The 12,987-nt window shown below is 53.4% G+C and overlaps 1 long non-coding RNA gene across 1 annotated transcript; it reads left to right on the top strand.

Annotated features, from left to right (window-relative positions):
• Positions 1 to 220: 220 nt before the first annotated feature.
• On the top strand, positions 221 to 2,978 carry LOC147651806 (uncharacterized). The gene is made up of 2 exons (XR_015290040.1): positions 221 to 367; positions 489 to 2,978. It is a non-coding gene; the product is annotated as an uncharacterized LOC147651806 (long non-coding RNA).
• Positions 2,979 to 12,987: the final 10,009 nt, after the last annotated feature.

The following is a 12,987-nucleotide window of genomic DNA, read 5'->3' as shown; positions in this document are numbered from 1 at the left end:
GTTCTGGGGTTCTGGCAGCCATCCCAAAAGCCCATCCTGCTCCCGCCAGCCCAGAGCTCAGAGCCAGCCCAGCCCTCAGGGCTGTTCCCAGCTGGTGTCCAGCAGGAGCTCTGTGATTTCCTCAGCTGGTACCAATGGTCTGAGCAGCAAATCCCCTGCCCAGCCTCCCCTCCCCGCTGGAAACCCCTGTGAGATACTCAGTGATTAATTCCCCATTTAGCAGGGGGCTGTGCTCTGTGAGCCTGAGAAAACAGCAGCACAGGGCTTGTTTATCAGGAGAATAAACAGGAACTGAAAGTTCTCTTGCCACGTTTGGATCGAGTTCTCCTGGATAAAAGGGGAAAAGCAAATTATTGTTGTTTGTGCTGTAAGCAGCCTGAGCTCTTTTCTCTTCCAGGGAAACCCATTAGGCCTTTTCAGGCACTGAAAGGGGGGAGTTGTATGATCTATAAAAATGCAGCTTCCTGCCTCTCCTTCTGCTCCTGCAGGTCCCCTTTTCCAGGGAAACCCGTACAGGGAATCTCAGGGCCTTGTTCTGAAGAAAATATTCCGAGATTCCTCTCCAGTTGCCTTCTCCAAGGCCCATCCTCCTCCTTCAGGGCACAAGGCCACCCTGGTGAGATTCTGCTCCACAAAACGCTCCGTGACACGGTGGGGGTGCAATCAGTGGTGGGCAGGAGCAGGTTAATAGTCACAGTTAATGTGTAATTAGTGTGTAATTAGTGGCACCAGCAGCAGGATAATCCACAGCACTCTCCTGGTGACAGATAAAGGTGCTTGGTGGCTCCTGTCTCCATCCCGTGTCCCTCTCCAAAGCACTCCCACTCCTCTCCATTCCTCTGCATTCCTCGCGATGGAGAGGAGATGGGATCTGTCAGCTCTGTCCATCCTGAGCGCTGTCTGACTGGAAAAGCGCTCAGAGACAATTCCCAGCTGGATTTTTCCTGTAGAGTGCATCCTGGAAAGGACTCAGCAGCCAGGCAGGACGTGGTGCTAAAGGTTCTGCATGAGACAGGCAGTGCTGGAGAGCAGAGCCCAGGAGAGGAGGCTCCAGAGAGGATTTCTGATTTCTCCACAGGAGCCTGCGTTTTCCCCTCTGGCTCCAGCAGGGATAGGAGCCTATCTGCCAGTGCCAGCTGGGAGAGGGGCACTGCCACCCCCCCTCCATCCCAGGAGGTGCTGATAAGAAAATCCTGTTCCATTTCTGATTGCTGGCAGAGGAGTTTCTGCTCAGAGGGTCAGGAGTTTTCCAAAGTGGCCTCTGATAAGAAGGAGAAAATTGCAATAAGCCAATATATCTTGTGCTGCTACACAGCCCGTCAAGATCTGCCTGTATTTCCATCTGCTCCATGTGATGGATTTATTTCCTGAGCTTTGAGGGCATTGAGAATTTGTATCGAGTTTTTATTTGGAGTCATTTATACAGCCCAGTGACAGCCTAATGGAAATCAGTGTAAGTGGGACGGGATCGTGGAATCGCTCTGGGGCTGGGCTGGGGAGGGACCCCAGGGCCCTGAGCTGGTGACAAGGAGCAGCTTCCATGGACAAACCCTTCTCCATCCCTGATTCCCTGGTCTGACCCTGCCCAGCTCCCGTGGTGGGATGGAGCCCTGAGCTGTGTGGTGGCGTCTGAGGGAGGATTCCTGCAAAGTCCTGCCCAGGCACGGGAAATCCAGGAATCTCAGCCAGGTTTCTCCAAATTCCCACCACACAGACAGCTCCAGGGAGCCTGGAGGGGCAAAGAGGCAGATCTGCTCTGGGGATGTGCTCCCAAAGCAGCTGCTGCTGGCCAGGGGCTCTGCTCTGCCTCTGCTCTCCAACCTCTCCTCAAACCCTGGGACACGAGATGAGGACAAGGGATGGGAATTCCGTGCTTTCCCCACAGAAAACAGGATATTTGCCCTCAGGAATGAACACCCCAAAGCAAGCCCAGCTCTCAGTGTCCCTGTGGTGCTCCAGGAGGAGCTGGGCAGCAAGCAGGGAGCATCAGCCACAGCCTGTGCCTGCTGACACATCCCCCGTCCCAGGGAGCAGCAGAAGAGCAGCAGAGCAGCCTCTGCCTCTGCACAGCTCATTTTCCATCTCCCCCATCCCCATCCCAATGCCCCAGGCCAGCAGTGGGAATTCCATCAGCTGGAACAAACTCTGCCTTCCAAAGGCAGACGGGAAACTCGGCCTGGGCAGGCAACAAAACAAACCCTGGGAGCAGGAGGGATGGAAAAGGGAAAAGCAGCGTTTATCCCTCTGCCTGAGGTATGGAGGAACCCGGAGAATTTATGAGCAACACGGACTAATCTCGGAAACTTTAAAGTTCAAGCCATTATTCTTGTTCTTCTGGTGAGGCTCTGGTGTTTCTTCACAGAGCAGCTGAATTGGTGCTCAGGGTGTGCCCAGGGCAGCACAGAGCTCCTGCAGCAGCAGCTGAGCAGCAATAACTCCCCTCATCTGCAGCACGGTGAAAACACAGGATCGTGGAGCCTGGCCAGAATGTGAGCTGTGCCCAGGCAGCAGCTCTGAAATGCAGAGTTGTGCTCCCCATGGAACTCTGAAATGCAGAGTTGTGCTCCCCAGCAGCTCTGAAATGCAGAGTTGTGCTCCCCAGCAGCTCTGAAATGCAGAGTTGTGATCCCCAGGAACTCTGAAATGCAGAGTTTTGCTCCCCATGGAGCTCTGAAATGCAGAGTTGTGCTCCCCATGGAGCTCTGAAATGCAGAGTTGTGCTCCCCATGGAGCTCTGAAATGCAGAGTTGTGCTCCCCAGGAATTCTGAAATGCAGAGTTGTGCTCCCCAGCAGCTCTGAAATACAGAGTTGTGATCCCCATGGAGCTCTGAAATGCAGAGTTGTGCTCCCCAGGAACTCTGAAATGCAGAGTTGTGCTCCTCATGGAGCTCTGAAATGCAGAGTTGTGCTCCCCAGGAACTCTGAAATGCAGAGTTGTGCTCCCCAGCAGCTCTGAAATGCAGAGTTGTGCTCTCCATGGAGCTGGAACCATTCCCAGGACACCCCAGGAGCTCTGGGGAGTCCCCAGGGAGGAGCAGGGCTCTGCTGAATCCCAGCACGGGGACAGAGGCAGCACAGCTAAAATTTGGTTATGGAGGGAAGGGAAACCAGACCATGATGGAAATGGAAGGCAACTTTAATTCCAGGTTTGGAAAAATACATTTGAGCTAATTTTGCTAAACGCCATTTAATGGCTTGGGAAATTAGTTTTCCTGAATGAAGACATTATTGAATCCTGAAGTTTATGAGTTTGGGAACCTGGCAAAGCACAAAGCTCAGTGCCTGAGCATTTTGCTACCCTCATACTGCAAAGTCTGTTAGTCTGTGATTATCTTCTAGAATTTTCTTGACAATTCCATCTTTCCAGCCTCTCTCCTGGCCCTGTGGATGGAACCAACACCTGGTGCGACCCCATAACCCCACCTGCATCCCACAGCTCTGGCTCCAGCTCCAGATTCCTCCTCCTCAGAGCTCTCCTTTGCAGCTGAATGCTGGCAAGGGTAATAAAAATAAAATGCATGAAGAATTTCCTTTCCCAAAGATCAGATTTTAAAGGAAAACACCCATTAATCCTGCGCTGTCTGGGCAGTGACACTGATGTGATTCACTGATGTGGCTGCACAAGGCTGAGCTCTGCTCTTTGGGAAACAAGATAAATCTCCAGATGAGCCCCAATGGCTGCATGATTAATCCTGTGTTATCCTTGAATGGAATGCCAGTGCATGGCAAGAGAAGAGGAATATCCCACAGAACAGGAATGGGGAATCAGACGGGCTCAGAAGCATCCCAGGATTAATTAAAGAGTTTTTCCCCCTCATGTCTCCCATTAAATTGGTGCTCTGGGGATGATGCTGGGGAATGGGAGCCATTCCCTGTGTCCTGTCCCTCCAGGCCTTGTCCCCAGTCCCTCTCCAGCTCTCCTGGAGCCCCTTTAGCCCTGCAAGGGGCTCTGAGCTCTCCCTGGAGCTTCTCCTCTCCAGGTGAGCCCCCCCCAGCTCTCCCAGCCTGGCTCCAGAGGAAATAAATCAGAGGGGATCCTGCAGAGATTCATGGAGTTACAAAGACAAGAGCAAGAGGCATCAAACCTGACACTTGATCTCTCTCACTGGGTATAAACCACTGATTTCTAACACAAAACTAATTTTCCTTCTGACTTACTTTGTCAGAAGAAATGTTGTTTCACTGACAACAAAGCCTTCCACGAAGTAAAGCAGCAGTGAGATATCCATGGAAAAGAAGCTGCCCTGATCATCCTGGGAGCCCACGGGGGATGGAACCTCCTGCCCTCCAGGGGAGCTCCAGGGGATGCAAAAGCACAAAATATTCCCTGCTCCAGTGTAAAACAGAGATCCCAGCTCCAGCAGCTCCAGGGAATGGCCCGTGCTGGAATGAGGGCAGGGTAGAGCAGGTGGGATCCTGACCCTCCTGCATCCCCTCCTGCATCCCCCCTGCATTCCCCCCCTCCTCCTGCATCCCCTTCTGCATCACCTCCTCCTGCATCCTCTCCTGCATCCCCCGCTCCTCTTACATCCCCTCCTCCTGCATCCCCTCCTGCTCCTGCATCCCTTCCTGCATCCCTTCCTGCATCCCTTCCTGCATCCCTTCCTGCATCCCTTCCTGCATCCCCCCCACACCTCCAGCATCCCCCCTGCCCGTTTCCCGCAGCTCCAGGTGCTCTGGCACCCTGGGGAAGGGTGCAGGGTCCTGTTTTGAGCTGGCAGGGACCCTGAACCCAGCCAGTGCCGCCCTGCCGTGGCAGGGACCCCTCCCACCGTCCTGGGCTTTTCCAAACATTTCAGATCTGCGGGTTTAGCACATTTGGGGGTTCCCACGCTCCATCCCCAGAGGCTGCCGGCGGTTCCCTCCATCCCACACACCCACAGGAGCAGCAGGAGCTCAGCACACTGCAGGACAGCCCAGCACACTGCATGAGAGCTCAGCACACTGCAGGACAGCCCAGCACACTGCATGAGAGCTCAGCACACTGCAGGACAGCTCAGCACACTGCATGAGAGCTCAGCACACTGCAGGACAGCTCAGCACACTGCAGGACAGCTCAGCACACTGCAGGACAGCTCAGCACACTGCATGAGAGCTCAGCACACTGCAGGACAGCTCAGCACACTGCAGGACAGCTCAGCACACTGCAGGACAGCTCAGCACACTGCATGAGAGCTCAGCACACTGCATGAGAGCCCAGCACACTGCAGGACAGCCCAGCACACTGCATGAGAGCCCAGCACACTGCATGAGAGCTCAGCACACTGCAGGACAGCCCAGCACACTGCATGAGAGCTCAGCACACTGCATGAGAGCCCAGCACACTGCATGGGAGCTCAGCACACTGCAGGACAGCTCAGCACACTGCATGAGAGCTCAGCACACTGCATGAGAGCTCAGCACACTGCAGGACAGCTCAGCACACTGCAGGACAGCTCAGCACACTGCAGGACAGCTCAGCACACTGCAGGACAGCTCAGCACACTGCATGAGAGCTCAGCACACTGCAGGACAGCTCAGCACACTGCAGGACAGCCCAGCACACTGCAGGACAGCTCAGCACACTGCAGGACAGCCCAGCACACTGCATGAGAGCTCAGCACACTGCAGGACAGCCCAGCACACTGCAGGACAGCTCAGCACACTGCAGGACAGCCCAGCACACTGCAGGACAGCTCAGCACACTGCAGGACAGCTCAGCACACTGCAGGACAGCTCAGCACACTGCAGGACAGCCCAGCACACTGCAGGACAGCTCAGCACACTGCATGAGAGCCCAGCACACTGCATGAGAGCTCAGCACACTGCAGGACAGCCCAGCACACTGCATGAGAGCTCAGCACACTGCATGAGAGCCCAGCACACTGCATGAGAGCTCAGCACACTGCAGGACAGCTCAGCACACTGCATGAGAGCCCAGCACACTGCAGGACAGCCCAGCACACTGCAGGACAGCTCAGCACACTGCATGAGAGCCCAGCACACTGCAGGACAGCCCAGCACACTGCATGAGAGCCCAGCACACTGCATGAGAGCCCAGCACACTGCAGGACAGCTCAGCACACTGCAGGACAGCCCAGCACACTGCAGGACAGCCCAGCACACTGCAGGACAGCTCAGCACACTGCAGGACAGCCCAGCACACTGCAGGACAGCCCAGCACACTGCAGGACAGCTCAGCACACTGCAGGACAGCCCAGCACACTGCAGGACAGCCCAGCACACTGCATGAGAGCCCAGCACACTGCATGGGAGCTCAGCACACTGCAGGACAGCTCAGCACACTGCAGGACAGCTCTCCCTCAGGGCAGAACTCCCTCCATAATGATTTCCCCTGATTGATCAGGGACTGTGGCTCCGCGGATCAATCGACCGGCGGGGATCGATCCCCTCCTGCAGCTGGATTTTCCTGAGCTGCTGCTTCTCCATCATTCCCAGCTCCTGAATTCCAAGGGGAGGAGAGGCTCCTTCCTCCGGAGCCAGGGATGCAGCAGAGCCTCTCCTGCTCCCCAAAGACAAGGGTTAAATATTGACACCTAATTCATTTAAATATTGATCTAAACACTGGCACAGGTGCCCAGAGCATTAAACCTATTTCCCATTTGCTTATTTACAGTAATATAATAAATATAGACTATAAAATAATATATATATAATATTATATATTATATATAATATAATATATAATATTATATAGTATATATAATATAATATACAATGTATATTATGATATATAATATATCATAATATATAGTAATAGAACAATATATTTATAATAAAATATAATAATAATACAGATAATATAAATATATTATATATATTTAATATTTATAATTTCTATTATGTATATATAAATATATATACAGTAATATAGATAATATAAATACAAAATAATATATAATAATAAAATATAAAATAATATAAAATATAATATGTCTAATATAATATAAAAGATATAATATATTAATATAATAGTATTATATTAATAATATTATTATAATTATATAATATATATAATATAACATAAATTATAATATATATAAGTATAGAAAATATAGAATATATACAATATGAAATAATATCAAGTCATAATATAAAGTCATAATAAAATATAATGTAATATAATAGATATATTTCATTTATTTATATATTCATTCATTCACTTCTATATTTCATTTATAGGCTATGGCACAGGTACCCAGGGAAGCTCAGCTCCCCCTGGATCCCTGGGAATGCCCAAGGATGTGTTTGGAGCAGCCTCAGACTGAGCAGGACACCCTGAGCCAGGTGAGGCTGCTCCTCTCTGCTGCCTCCCAGCCCTGGGAATGTCTGGGAATGCTGAGTTCCCAGCCCTGGGAGTGCTGAGTTCCCAGCCCTGGGAATGCCTGGGAATGCTGAGTTCCCAGCCCTGGGAATGCTGAGTTCCCAGCCCTGGGAATGTCTGGGAATGCTGAGTTCCCAGCCCTGGGAATGCTGAGTTCCCAGCCCTGGGAGTGCTGAGTTCCCAGCCCTGGGAATGCTGAGTTCCCAGCCCTGGGAATGATGAGTTCCCAGCCCTGGGAATGATGAGTTCCCAGCCCCGGGAGTGCTGAGTTCCCAGCCTTGGGAATGCTGAGTTCCCAGCCCCGGGAATGCTGAGTTCCCAGCCCTGGGAATGCCTGGGAATGCTGAGTTCCCAGCCCTGGGAATGCCTGGGAATGCTGAGTTCCCAGCCCTGGGAATGCTGAGTTCCCAGCCCCGGGAATGCTGAGTTCCCAGCCCTGGGAATGTCTGGGAATGCTGAGTTCCCAGCCCTGGGAATGCCTGGGAATGCTGAGTTCCCAGCCCTGGGAATGCCTGGGAATGCTGAGTTCCCGGCCCAGGAGCAGGGACAGAGCCCTGGCACTGACCTGGGGGATTTTTCCTGCCGGGATGCCCTGGGGAGCTGCTGGAGCTCTGGATGAGCAGAGGAAGGCGGGCAGACCCTGCTGCCAGGGCAGGACACAAACCCCAAACTGCTCTAAAGGAGACAGCCCAGCCTGGTTCTCTTTTCTCTCTGAGACACATTAAAAGGTGGATGAGGGGGATGAGATCTCCAGGAAAAGGCGAAGGGATTTCCATTAAGCAGTGCCTAAGCCCGGGCAGATCAGCAATCCCAGCAGTAATAAAGCAGCTCCCTGTGATCCTCACAACAGACACCGAAGCCTTCAAGCAGCCACAAGATTAAAGAAATTACTTCCATAAAGCACAATCTGCTCCCTTCCTGGACTTGGCTCAGCCACGCAGTCAATCAGGGAAGAACAGTTCCTCCTGCTAAAAAGAAACTTTTACAGACACTTCCTCGCAAAAATGAGGCTTTTTAGCGATAACAAAATCCAATTTTCTTTGATGTGGCCCTGCAGAGCAGCGACTGCAGGCTGTGAACCTCTTCCCAAGCCTGCCCTGGCTCAGCTCAGTCCCTCTGCAGGATCTGGACATCAGCACCCTGCTCATTCCAGCTGCTCTGCCCTGCATCCCAAACTCCACAGCTCCAGAGGAAAGCTGCATTTCTGGAACGGAACAAACTCCATTGTGGTCTGTGGGAAAGAACAAGAAATCCACCTGGAGCTGACGATTCCAGGCAGGTCCATCCCTGGGACAGTCCAGGGCGTGGAATTGGTGACCCTTCGGATCCCTTCCCACTGAAACCATTCCCGGCATCCCAGAAGGTGATTTCCACTCTCAGCCCCATGCTCTGGGAATCTGCTCCAGAGGCTGCCAGGATCAGCCAGCTCTGTCCCAGCCCTGGGCACTGCCGGTGAGAGGAGTGACCACGGACCGGCATTCCCAGAGCTCGATATTCCCAGAGCCTGGCATTCCCAGAGCCCGGTATTTCCACTGACCAGCATTCCCATGGACCAGCATTCCCACAGACCGGTATTCCCAGAGCTCGATATTCCCAGAGCTCGATATTCCCTGAGCCCGGCATTCCCAGTGACCAGCATTCCCACGGACTGGCATTCCCAGAGCTCGATATTCCCTGAGCCTGGCATTCCCAGAGCCCGGCATTCCCACTGACCAGCATTCCCAGTGACCGGTATTCCCAGAGCTCAATATTCCCTGAGCCCGGCATTCCCAGAGCCTGGCATTCCCAGGGCCCGGCATTCCCTGAGCCCGGCATTCCCTGAGCCCGGCATTCCCACGGACCGGCATTCCCAGAGCTCGATATTCCCAGAGCTCGATATTCCCAGAGCCCCGCAGCATTCCCGGATCCCATCATTCCTGGATCCCATCATTCCCGGATCCCATCACTCCCGGATCCCATCATTCCCGGATCCCATCATTCCCGGATCCCATCGTTCCCGGATCCCATCGTTCCCGGATCCCATCGTTCCCGGATCCCGCTATTCCCGGATCCCGCTATTCCCAGATCCCATCATTCCCGGATCCCATCATTCCCGGATCCCATCATTCCCGGATCCCATCACTCCCAGATCCCATCATTCCCGGATCCCATCGTTCCCGGATCCCATCATTCCCGGATCCCATCATTCCCGGATCCCATCATTCCCGGATCCCATCACTCCCAGATCCCATCATTCCCGGATCCCATCGTTCCCGGATCCCATCGTTCCCGGATCCCATCATTCCCGGATCCCATCATTCCCGGATCCCATCACTCCCAGATCCCATCATTCCCGGATCCCATCACTCCCGGATCCCATCATTCCCGGATCCCATCATTCCCGGATCCCATCGTTCCCAGCCCGGGCCGGGATAAGCTGCCCCGCTCGCTCCCGTTCTGCCCGGAGCTCTCCTGCTCGCCCAGAGCAGAAGCAGGAAGGGCAGCTGGAGGAAGCCCTGCTCGTTACACGGGTTTGTTATTCCCGAGCTCTGGTTAATCACCTTTTCGAGGCTGTGTTTGCTAATTGAAAGCTTCCCCTTCCATCAGGAGACAGGGCAGCAGGAGCTGGTGGAAGTGTTGATTGTTCTCAGGGATGAGGACACCGGGCTGTTAATGAACCTGGGAAATGAGGAATTGGTGTCTGCCCCACATCAGGGCTCTGCTCTCCCAGTTTGGGGACAGCTCCCACCGCTCCTGCGGGGCTGGGATGTGGGGAAGGGGCTCCTCAAACCCCCAGCCCCTCTGGACAAACGTGGGGCACAATCCTGGAATGGTTTGGGTTGGAGGGACCCCAAATCCCACCCATCCCACCCTGCCATGGCAGGGACACCTTCCCCTGTCCCAGCTGCTCCAGCCCCAATGTCCAGCCTGGCCTTGGGCACTGCCAGGGATCCAGGGGCAGCCCCAGCTGCTCTGGGCACCTGTGCCAGGGCCTGCCCACCCTGCCAGGAACAATTCCTGCCCAAAATCCCACCCAGCCCTGCCCTCTGGCACTGGCAGCCATTCCCAGCCCTTGTCCCAAATCCCTCTCCAGTTTCTTGTTGGCTCCTCCAGGCTCTGTGAGGCCACAGTGAGGTGACCCCAACCTTCTCCTCTCCAGGTGAACAATCCCAGCTCTCCCAGCCTTTCCTCCCAGCAGAGCTGCTCCATCCTCGGATCATTTGGTGCCTCCAGGTCCCTCCTGTGCTGGAAATCCCAGGGCTGGAGGCAGAATTGCAGCTGGTTCTCCAGGAGCTGCACCAGCAGTGCTGGAGGGAGATGGCTTTGCTGAACAGCCAGGCAGCTTTGGAACAAAATCTGCCTTTGTTTATCCCCTGAGCATAAATTATCAGCTATAACACATAATTGTGGGGAGAGAGAGAAATGGTGAAGAGGGGCAGGAAAACAAAAGTTAAATGAGTTAAACTCTAAACACAAACAGATTTTGAAAAAGGTAAGTGTGAAGCAAACGAACCAAAACTGGCTTAAACACTGGGGAGAGTGGATAATGGAGTTGAGGAATTAGAGTGAAAAAGCAGGAGCTGAGGTTTAGAAGGACATCCACGGAGCAGAATACAAAGAAAGGAAGGTCGAGTGAAGGATAATCCCAGCCCGGCAGGATCTGTGCTCGGTGCTGGTGCATGTCCCCGCTCTGCTGTGGGACACGGAGCAGGGCAGTGCTGTGGGTGCCAGCCCAGGGTGCCTCTGCCCACGGCTCCCTCTTAAACCCTGGGCTGATGTCACTGCACTCATTCCTGGCGTTTCTGGATCCCACACTCGTGTGCTGGGAGCAGGGATCACCCTGGGAACAAACCCAGCACGGGGCTGGGGTAATTCCCATCCCTCCAGCAGCTCAGGCCATCCCATAAAATTTTATTTAGCAGGGTCAGAACAAGAGTTTGTTTATAGAAATAATAAAAGGCGTGTGCCAAAGCCTGTGCTGTGTCACTGCTGTCACAGGGGCCGAGTGACTCGGGGCTGGCACGGGAACTGTGGAGCCACCACGGGCTCCCCAGCCTGCTTTGCTCTCCTTGGCTGCCCTTTATTTAATGGGGAGCCAGAGGGGAGCCCCAAAGGGGAGCCAAAGGGGAGCCCCAAAGGGGAATCAGAGGGGAGCCCCAAAGGGGAATTAGAGGGGAGCCCCAAAGGGGAATTAGAGGGGAGCCCCAGCGCTGGGAGCCAGAGGGGAGCCCCAAAGGGGAGCCAGAGGGGAGCCCCAAAGGGGAGCCAGAGGGGAGCCCCAGAGGGGAGCCAGAGGGGAGCCCCAGAGGGGAACCTTGCTGATCCCAGCGCTGGGAGCAGCCAGGAGCTGCAGGTTTCCCTGGCAACCCTCGGGATGCTCACACGGAACCGCGGTGCTCCGTCCCCACCCAGGGCTGATCCCACAACACCTCCCGCTCAAGGAATACTCTGATTTTTGCTCTTCCTTAAGACCCAGCTCAGGAGAAGTCTGCTAAATACCCATCAAGGAGCTGCTGGGAGGAAAGAGGTGAGATTAGAAATGTAAAGCCTCGTGTTGCTGAGCGTTCTGGAGTGGAGGAACACTCCTCACCTTGTCTGCTGCTTCAAAATAAACACATTAGAGAAAAACCCTTATCCTGCCCAGCCCCAGCAAGCTCCAGGTGGAAAGCACAAAGGCTTTATCAGCAAAGGTTTATCAGGCACAGATAATCACATTCCTCCAACAGCAGCTGGGAAAGGAAATCCTTCGAGCCTCACAAGCGGGATAAAGGCAGGGAGAGGCCCGGGAGAGGCTGAGAATCCCCCTGGAAGCGCTGGGGATGTGGGGCTGGCTCGGGGGGAGCAGCAGGTCCGGGTTTGTGGCTGCCATGGGAAGGAGCATCCCTTCTCTCTCTGTCATCTCCTGTTCCCAGCAAACCTCACAGCTTTTTGTGGTTCCCTTCTGCCCGGCATCGCCCCTCGGGCAAAACTTCTCCAAGCACAGGACAAGTGTGGAATACTTAAAGACGCAGCAAAGCTGAGAGGAAAGTGTTGTTTTTCTCTCTCCAAGCAGCTCCACGTCCTTCTGATGCTGGGCCCCAGTTCTGGAGTCACCATTCCCAATAAACAGGATAACTGACAGAACAACCTGGCCCATGCAGCTCACAGAAACACTGAGCAGGACAGTCCCACTCTTCATTTCTGCATTGCAATTTGTGGTTTCCTTTAGTTTTTTTAAAAATTAAAAGTCAAAATGGATTTTTTTTTTTTTTTTTTTCAAAATCTGCCCAAAGCAAAGGTTTTAATTTTTAAGCAGTTTGCTGCTCTGCTTTCCCCAAAGCATCCCAGGGCAATGGAGATCTTGGTGTAGCAGTTTCAGAAGCTGACATGGAGCAAACTCTCTCTGTTCACTGCTGAGACCTCAGCAACAGAAAAGCAGTGATCTGAAAGATTTACTCATTTTTAATTAGTGAGAAGGCAAAAATCCAGCAGTGCCTCACCTGGACTTCTCTCCTCAGTGCCAGAGAAGAGATCCCATCAATTCTGCTGTGCTGAGACCTTTCCTGGCTCTTCATCCACAGACACTCATCACTGACTGAGACCCAGGGGCTGCAGCACCCAGAAATTCCCTTTATTCCCAGAAATTCCCTTTATTCCCAGAAATTCCCTTTATTCCCGGGGCAGCAGCCCCGAGGGTCAGTGA

Source organism: Cyanistes caeruleus, chromosome 8 (assembly GCF_971803275.1).
Source record: "Cyanistes caeruleus chromosome 8, bCyaCae1.hap1.1, whole genome shotgun sequence".
NCBI lineage: Eukaryota > Metazoa > Chordata > Aves > Passeriformes > Paridae > Cyanistes > Cyanistes caeruleus.
Note: the sequence above shows the minus strand (reverse complement) of the source record. Positions and strands in the feature narration are given on the sequence as shown.